This window comes from Euwallacea similis, chromosome 24 (genome assembly GCF_039881205.1).
Source record: "Euwallacea similis isolate ESF13 chromosome 24, ESF131.1, whole genome shotgun sequence".
NCBI lineage: Eukaryota > Metazoa > Arthropoda > Insecta > Coleoptera > Curculionidae > Euwallacea > Euwallacea similis.
This window is the reverse complement of record NC_089632.1, coordinates 33,568-43,464: the sequence shown is the minus strand read 5'-3', so window position 1 is coordinate 43,464 and position 9,897 is coordinate 33,568.

Here is a 9,897-nt window from a genome sequence, read left to right as displayed (position 1 = left end):
TACTGTGGAAAATGAAATATCGCGTAATTACACAATTTCTCCAAGAAATTAGACGATTTAAAGCCAAAAAAAGCGGTGGTGGAACTGATGATACTTATAAGATTACATGGGAATTTTTTAATGCTATGAAATTTATCAATTGTGATCATTCTGACCCAGTAACTGTTGACAATACATATATTGGTAAGTAAATTTTCTTGTTTAGTTTTAATTAAGGAAACAGAATATAATTTATGATAATATATGTATATCAAAATATAAGTTTTCTAATACTATCCATGTTAGTAAATATTAGGTATACAGGGTGGTCATTTAGTGCGGTCTCGGAAGATTACGGCTAAATAATTTAATATTTTGAATTTGTTTTTTTTGCGTTGTATAGAACTCGATTATGGGTACATTCTAAAATTGTTTTCGTTTTATACAGGGTGTTTTAAATAAGTGAAAAATGTCAAAGTTATGTTTTTTTAAATAGAACACCTCATATATTAATATCGTTTTAGATTTCTTGAGAAAAATAAATGTAAGTTTCATTAAGGTTTACTTGTCCTAAATCTTAAGGATTTAGAAATAATTAAGTTTTTTTTAAAAAATCATGCAATTTTAAAAACTTTGTTTTGAAGCAAATTCAAACTGGAGTAAATCGAAATTCATACCAAACCTTAGATATGAGACGTATTTTATGCCAGAATTATTAAAATTGAAATATCTCATACAGTGCGTCCAAAAAATAACATGAAAATTGCATTCTCTTTGAAGGGAAATAACTTGCTTAATTTAAATAGAACACCCCATGTTTTATTATTTGAAATAAGAGATAAACATATGATTAATCAAAAATTGTTACACCTTCCTATACCTAAATGTACAGGTTTTCTTCGAAAAATAAGATTTAAAAAAAGGTAGCAAATTTTATTACTTTTTATATCAGTTGCTATGGTTACCTCCAAAATGGCAACATATTTACAATTTCCTTTATCTAAGTCGATGTCAAAACTTGATTAATGATTATTTTTTATTTACAGGTATGTATTTTAACTTTAATTATAACTTTGCTATATTTTTTTAAAATTTTAGTATAACATTAAAATGAATTTTCCTATGAACGAAATGGTAGATATGATTTATACTTTGGGTAGAGCAGAGGAAAATCCTTTGCTTGCCTCAAGACTTTATGCTGAACGATTTCCTGATCGACGACACCCAACTCAAAAATCATTTTTGAAATTATATCAAAGATTCAATAAAACTGGCTCTCTCACCTATAAAAAAAATGAACGAAACAAAACCGTAAATAATGAAGAAAATAACTTTCAAGTTCTCGCACATGTGATTGAAGACCCCAACGCCAGCCAAAGAAAAATTAGCAAGGAATTTGGAATATCTAAAACATCAGTTCACAATATTTTGAAAAAAAAAAAATTTCATCCTTATCACTACCAATTGCATCAAGAACTCGATGCAAGAGATTTTGCAAAACGCAGTGAATTTGCTGAATGGGGTGTGAATAAATACAATCAAAATAACAATTTTTTCAAGACGGTTTTGTTCACCGATGAGGCTACATTTCACAAAAATGGTATTATCAATCGTCACAATTTTCATTACTATGATAATGTAAATCCTCATCTAATAAGATCATTAGACAATCAGCATCGTTGGTCCCTCAATGTATGGGCGGGAATACTTGGAACACATTTTTTTAATGAAAATCTGACGGGAATGATGTATAGACATTTTTTAGAACATGAAATGCCAGATTTGTTTAATTTTAATTAATTTATTTTTAATTAAATTTTTTTAAAAACAAAGTTTTTAAAATTGCATGATTTTTTTAAAAAAACTTAATTATCCTTATCCTTAATCCTTAAGATTTAGGACAAGTAAACCTTAATGAAACTTACATTTATTTTTCTCAAGAAATCTAAAACGATATTAATATATGAGGTGTTCTATTTAAAAAAACATAACTTTGACATTTTTCACTTATTTAAAACACCCTGTATAAAACGAAAACAATTTTAGAATGTACCCATAATCGAGTTCTATACAACGCAAAAAAACAAATTCAAAATATTAAATTATTTAGCCGTAATCTTCCGAGACCGCACTAAATGACCACCCTGTATTATGGATTTTTAAATATGTTTATACTACCAAGGTATTTCTCCCTATAGCGAAAGGCAATAATCTCTAAACTCATTTCTGATTTCTTTTGCACTTCCACTAAAATGGTGAGCCGCCCCATGGTCTAAGTTTACTAAATTTGATTCTAGCATTCCTATACTGCGCCATGATGCATCTTAATTATCTGTGTCAAAAGTTCCTTTTGGTGCATGAAATTCACTTTTCCGATTTATTAAAATATTGTGTAGAACACATACAGCTGGTACAATGCAAGCAATTTTATTAGGTCCAAATTTTAGAGGTTTCCTTAGAATGCGAAAACGGGTAATAAGAAGTCCAAACACATTCTCTATCATTCTTCTAGCTCTTGAAAGTTTGTAACTAAACACTCGATTTGGCGCAGGTTGTCCTTTAAATGGGTAGTATTTCAATAAATAAGGTTCCATGGCGAATGCATCATATACTACTATTATACATATATGGTACTGGTTTCTCACGTCCTGGTAAAGGATTTGCACAAGGAAAATTTATAGTGTTATTCGCTAAAGCAACTGATAAAGCACAATTATTAAAGACTGTACCATCCGATACTCTTCTATTACACCCCACATCAATATATTATACAAGTGTTTATATGTGGTATCAGCTAACGCCATCAGTACGATGCTATTAAATGAAGCCTTTATGGTTATATGCTTGCCGTCCAATGCTCCAACATAGTGTGGGAAATTCCAGAGTTTCTCAAATAGTTTTAAATGTTTCAGCCGTTCTTCAGACGATTTTGAAGTCTGAAAAAAAATTACTTTTAGGAATCTTCTCCAATGATTGAGAAACATGAAAGTTTCAATAATCATGAAGAAATAAATGAACTTAACAAAAATGAGCCGCCAAAGAAGAAAATGTCACGAGGACTTAGTAAAAAAACTGAGACGCAACAGGATGCTTTGCTAAAAAAATCAGTTGACTTACGTTTAAGTTAGTCTACGATTACAGTGCAGGCGAATTCGCGCAAATTGTAATTCGTTCGAATTCGCGCGAATTAAAAAAAAAACCCAAACAGACAAATGCAGATAGTTACATTTTATGCGAATTAGTCACCTGAATCGCTGAAGTTTGCCTGTAGTTCACAGGGTTTTTTTTTTTGCGTGAATGGAGTACTGTCTATGAACTTGTCATGAACTGTTTGATTATGGATAGTGAAAATTTTATATTTTTTGTACATGAGGGGAGAGTTTTGTGGATACCACAACCGTAATAAATCACGAAAATTGTGGGAAGAAGTGGCAAAAAAGTTAAACATCAACAGTAAGTATTTTGTTTTATTTCTATTTAGTTTTTTAATTTTACACATTAATTTTATCCATAGAGTATTAGGATAATATACAGTTACATGTTAACACATTAAGCGACGGCAACGTATCGGCTACTTAAAGCCCAAACGCCGGCCTCATTCGCTGTTTCTGATCAATGAGTAACCAAAAAAAAAAGTTTCATATTTGTCATATATAATTTAACGAAAACGAAAAATAGAAACAAAACCGAAATTTTTAATTTATAGTTGTAGAAAAAGACAGTTTTTTTATTTCGTGGTGAATTATTATATAAATATAACATAAACAGAAAATAAAAATATTATTAGGTGTACAACTTTGCTTCCGCCGTTTTTGAATAGATGTATGTAGCGGTAAGTAATGATCGAAATAAATAACCCCATGTGGGCATGCAGGAGCCTTGGGCACCTGTTAACATAACCTCATAAAAATATTAGTCTATTTGTGTCTTCATCATAAAGTTATTCGCAATTGAAAATGTCAGTGTACGAGCCAAATTCTCGTCATTTGCGGGAGGTTTTACTTTTCTGCTTCAATATGAAGAAATCTGCTGCTGAGGCTCATCGAATGCTCTCAGATACTTATGGGGAAGCCACTATTAGTGAAAGGACATGTCGTGAGTGGTTTCAGCGCTTCAAGAACGGTGATTTTCACGTCGAAGACCAACATAGCGGTGGAAGAAAGAAGGTTTTCCAAGATGCGAACTTGGAAGCATTACTTGACGAAGACTCGTGTCAAAGTCAACAAGAATTGGCACAATCATTGGGAGTGACTCAACAAACAATCTCAAAACGCCTCAAAGACATGGGAATGATTCAGAAGCAAGGATATTGGGTGCCGTACGAGTTGAAACCAAGAGATATTGACAGGCGTCTGTTCGCTTGTGAACAGTTGCTTGCAAGGCAAAGACGGAAGGGATTTCTGCATCGTATTGTGACTGGGGACGAGAAATGGGTTCATTACGATAATCCCAAACGCAAAAAGACTTGGGGATATCCCGGCCATGCTTCCACGTCGACGGCCAAACCGTCTATTCATGGTTCCAAAATCATGCTCTGTATTTGGTGGGATCAACTCGGCGTAATATATTATGAGCTGTTACAACCAACTGAAACAATCACAGGTGCTCTTTATCGAACCCAATTAATGCGTTTGAGCCGAGCATTGAAAAAGAAACGGCTGCAATACAACGAGAGACATGATAAAGTGATTTTGCAGCACGATAATGCTCGACCCCATGTTGCGCAAGTGGTCAAGAAATACTTGGAAACATTGAAATGGGAAGTCCTACCCGACCCGCCATATTCTCCTGACCTAGCTCCTTCTGATTATCACTTGTTTCGATCCATGGCACATGGGCTAGCTGACCAACACTTCCGGTCTTATGAAGAAGTAAGAAATTGGATAGAATCGTGGATCGCTTCAAAAGATGTCCAATTTTTTCAACACGGGATTCGTATGCTGCCCGAAAGATGGGAGAAAGTAGTGGCCAGCGATGGACAATACTTTGGATCCTAAAGGTATAATTAGTTTTTTACAATAAAATCGCGAAATTCGGAAAAAAAACGGCGGAAGCAAAGTTGTACACCTAATAATATTTAAGGGAAGTTTGCTTCTCTCGAAACATTATCCAATATGTAAGGGGACTAAGCATTTGGCACACATAAAGCCACTCTCGCTTCTTTTTTTACTAGTAGAGCAAACTCTACACAGACGTCGTACATATCTGTTTGTTTTCTCTGCTCCAAAAATTCTGGTAACTTTATGTTTCTTTATATCACCTGAAAGTCTCTGGGGGTGATCAAATTTTGGTGTTTGACATTTTGTCGTTTTCTTCCCCTCACTCATTTTGTCCTTATTTTGCTGGTAATAGATGTTAATGATAGATGTTAATTGAAACATATCATCGCCAATAAACAATTCGACGGCTTTTTTTATGCTTTTCTCATCAGTAGCAAAAATCTTTGGACCGGGTTCAGCAGTAAAATCTGCTGTCAGGAATTTTATCGACATCTGACCATAATTCATTGTAACTATGCGATTTTGTGAATATTTCACAATCACTGGAATTATCACTTGAATACTGTAATTGAACAGCTCTTGATAGTTTTCTTGAGCCCACGTCACTATCACTGTCCTCGATTTCTATGTATCAGCTTAGCCAATAACCCAATTAATCACAAGAATACAAAACACATAGATATAAAATATCATTTTTCCAGAGAACAGATCGAAAGAGGTTTAATCAAACTGGAATTTGTAGGAACAGGTCGATAGCTAGCTGACGCATTTACGAAGCCACTACCAGCACCAAAATTTATTGAATTCAGGGAAAGAATAAGCATGGAATGATAAGAAAGTGTTTTTATGTAGATTGTGTATTTTGTTTATAATGAGAATAGTTTATTGTCTGATTAGGTTTTACTGGGTTTCCCTAATCCAAGCAACAAATATTGGACCATTTGTATTTCGTTTTCAGAAAACAATCATAGAGCACATCATGTAGAAGATTGTTGTCGTACACGATCAGTCAATTTAAACATTGATTTATAAGTATAGAAGTAAAAGAAAACTGATTGAATTTTGAGAGAGTGTGTTGAATTTCTGGTAAAAATCAATCATGTCCAAAATTCAACAGTCTTTATGTCTTTTTTTAATTTACTAACTGGAAGAGTCAAGTTTATTAAATTTATGACTCTTTCTCTATTGTACAGAATGAAGTGTAAAACGATCTTTTCTATTACTTTTGACCACTCGAAAGTACATCTTTTCCTTATGTAAAAATCAGATGGTCGAGGTGATAAATCAAAGAGCGCCTGCAACATTGGTTCCTAATTACAGAGTGGTGGCAAACTTACTAATCTTTTATGTAATTAGTTCTTTTAGAACAAAAACATGGACGTGCCTTCTGACTTCAATTAATAAAGGCAGAATTGAAGTATCTTGTGTGAGATTATTTCTAAACCCCCAACCCAATAGATATTTTCTGCCACTCATGTCCTGGGCAAAATAAAAACTTCACTGTTTGTTGTTTCTTGCATCACCTTGTTCGTATAGAAAATCGCTTGGAGTGTATTAAAGTTGCTTTTCCAATTCGGGGGTATTCATATTTTGAATGCGATAAACATTTCGGCTTGCTAAATAAAAAAACTCGGGTTGAACACTCATTGAAGGGGATTGCAGCTTTTCTGTCTACTAGATTAAAGCCATATGACGTCTTCTGCCTTAAACAAGACTATTTTCGAGAACGGACAAAGCACCTCAACAAAACATACAGGAAGAAATGTTCCGTTCAGACACGAAACATTAAAGAAATAAAGGTGAAAAAGGAACATCCTCGATTGTTGTTTTATTGCTCTTCCTATAATGGCGCATGGCAAACTTACGTTATTACTGCTCCCAAATCAAGAAGAGCCACACTAAAAAATGGCGAATTTGAACTTCTTGCTTGCTCTTATAAAGGAATATTTCCGCCAGTCTTGATAAAATTTACTTTAATATTTCCCATTTTTGCAGAACTGTTGTTACACCGTCCGGCGTTATGTATGTGGTTGACACCACGATGTTGTCTTGTCAGGATTGAAACAATTCACTAACTCACTAACAATTCTTTATTGACTAGTGTTTCAAATAAAGGGAAAATAGAGTACAAGCTGTTGGAATCCTATACTCAACCATAAGTCATCTAAATTATAATAAACAGTTTTTCTAGCGGCGCCTAAAGACAAGCCGATTAATTTCACACATATGTACAGCCTTGGCCAAAAGTATTTGCCACTTATGTTAAAACTTAATAATTTAAAATTATTTTATATTCGAGATAAAAGGAAAATACCAGTTGATCAAAATAAGAATATTTATTAAAATAAAACATTAAACATTAATATTTAGTAGAAAAACCTTTAACTTTAATAACAGAGGTGATTCTTTTGGGTAATTCCGAAATTTTCCAGGTGGGAAGTTTTAATTGGCACATCCTGTATATGTAAATATGTATCAGTTTGTAAAGCTTTTGTTTCTTACTATTGAATAGCGAGATGGAACTTTTATTTTTGTATGTTCTAGTTATACCAATTTATAGGACCGGGTTGTGCTTTAAAAAGAGTTATTACAAAAAAATCAATAACACTTTTGTCATGCAGGAGCATATGTTTTTTGAAAATAATGGATATAAACATCTGGACGTGCGGGGCATATACCTAAAAACTGGTGATGTATACAGCCTTGACCAAAATTATTTGCCACCCCTCTCAATTCTTAGAAATTTAATTTTTTTTTACTCTAAGCAATTATTTTGTATTTTATTATTAATCTGTGCGATCACATTAATAACGTAAATAAAGCATCCCATCATAAACATGCGAGAACAAGTCGCGACACGATTACAGCAACAAACTTGAATTTTACTTATAGGTATTCATTTTACTCGGTCACTCGTAGTGTGCACATCGATTAACAATTATTAGCTTATAGTCGTTTATTTTAAAGACTTATTTTTTGACAAAAATGCCAAAATCTAGAGAATTAGATTTAGCAAAATGTATAAAAATTCAATTACTTTTTGAGGAAGGTAAAAATAAAACACAAATCGTAAAAATAATCGAATGTCCTCATAATACTGTCAGATATACATTAAAACATTATAAAAAATAACAAATTCATGAAAATTTATAAAGAAGTGGAAGGAAACGTACTACAAGTGCAAGAGAAGATCGGCAATTGGTATGCACTTCTTTACAAAATCGGAAAGACACATCTTCTGAGCTGACTATAAAATTACTCGGAGGCACTGAGAAAAAAGGTTCTGCCAGAACAGTCAGGACACGGCTTCAATATGCCGGGCTCAAAGGTTGTAAAGCAAGGAAGAAACCGTGACTGTCAGAAAATAATAAAAAAAACGCTCGCAGTGGTGTATTCAACATAAAAATTTCATTGAAGGGGATTGGTCAAATATCGTGTAGTTGGACGAGGTAACTTCGAGGTATATTTATTTTATGAATTCTAAATTTATTTCAATTACATTATAGTAATAGAGGAACAAGTAAAATTCCTATTAGTCGTACTTTAAATATTCAATAATTTTTGTAATAATTTAAGCTTTTTGGTATCGCGAATGCAAGCTTTGTTAGATGCAGAATAGGCGAAGAATACAAGCCAGAATGTATCGTACCAACCATAAAACACGGAGGTGGAAGTATAATGGTACGGGGTAGTATGTCGGTATACGGGGTGGGCGAAATCGTTGTGTGTGAGGGTCGAATGGATTCAAAAAAATATATTCAAATACTGGAAACGGCACTAGAACCGTCTTTCAATAAAATGTTTGGTGACACCAATATGGATGACGTACGTTTTCAGCAAGACAACGCGCCATGTCACAAATCGCGAACGACAATGAAGTGGTTCTCGGATAATGGGATTGAGGTCATAGATTGGCCTCCTCAGTCACCGGACCTCAACCCCATTGAACATCTTTGGGCGATTCTGAAGCGCAAAATTAGAGAACACTCTATTACATCAAAGAAATAACTAAAAAATGTTTTGATTCAGGAGTGGCATAATATTACTCTACAAGAATGTCAACGTTTAGTGTCAAATTTACCCAAAAGAATCGCCTCTGTTATTAAAGGTTTTTCTACTAAATATTAATGTTTAATGTTTTATTTTAATAAATATTCTTATTTTGATCAACAAACTTTCCTTTTATTTCGAATATAAAATAATTTAAAATGATTGAGTTTTAACATATGCGGCAAATACTTTTGGCCAATGCTGTATACATAGGCGTAGCACAAGCTCGCCCTTAAAGACATGTTTTTACATAAAACGAGGACCGGGAGATCGACGTCGAACACGCCTGATTGTGACGCCTAAAGGAGTCTTATAATGCCTAACTGATTAGTGTGTGTCAGCCAATAAGAATACATTGAAAGATCGACGTCGCAGGCAAAACGTTTCGCCTAAAAGCGTTTTATTCTTTTTGTATGCGTCAGATTTTACAATAAATCAATTGGCGAGGGAAAAAAATTCTGATTTTGATGGAAGGAAAAACTTGCAAAAAATAAGCAGGAGAAAGTAAAATGAAATCGCTTTTTTTGTTTTTTTCTCCATTGAGCTAAAATCCGTTTTTACAAGCTACCACATTGGGAAAAAAATTGTAAAACACCGAAACCTCCGCCATCATCAACGATTTAACCCTCGGGACAGTTCTGGGTCGGCGTAAGATACGTGGGAATTTCGAGGTTTTGTAGTGGGTAGGCACAGTAGGCAAATCCCACACTATCTAGCCGCCGAAATAACAGGTTCGATGTCTGTTGAAGATTTTCCTCGATAAAAAAAAAGACCTTACAGTGGGCATAGAGGGTCATCGGGGTGCCTGATGGACAGTTTTAGTATGTTAAAATATAATGGACACAGACCTAATTACTTAATTTGTTCT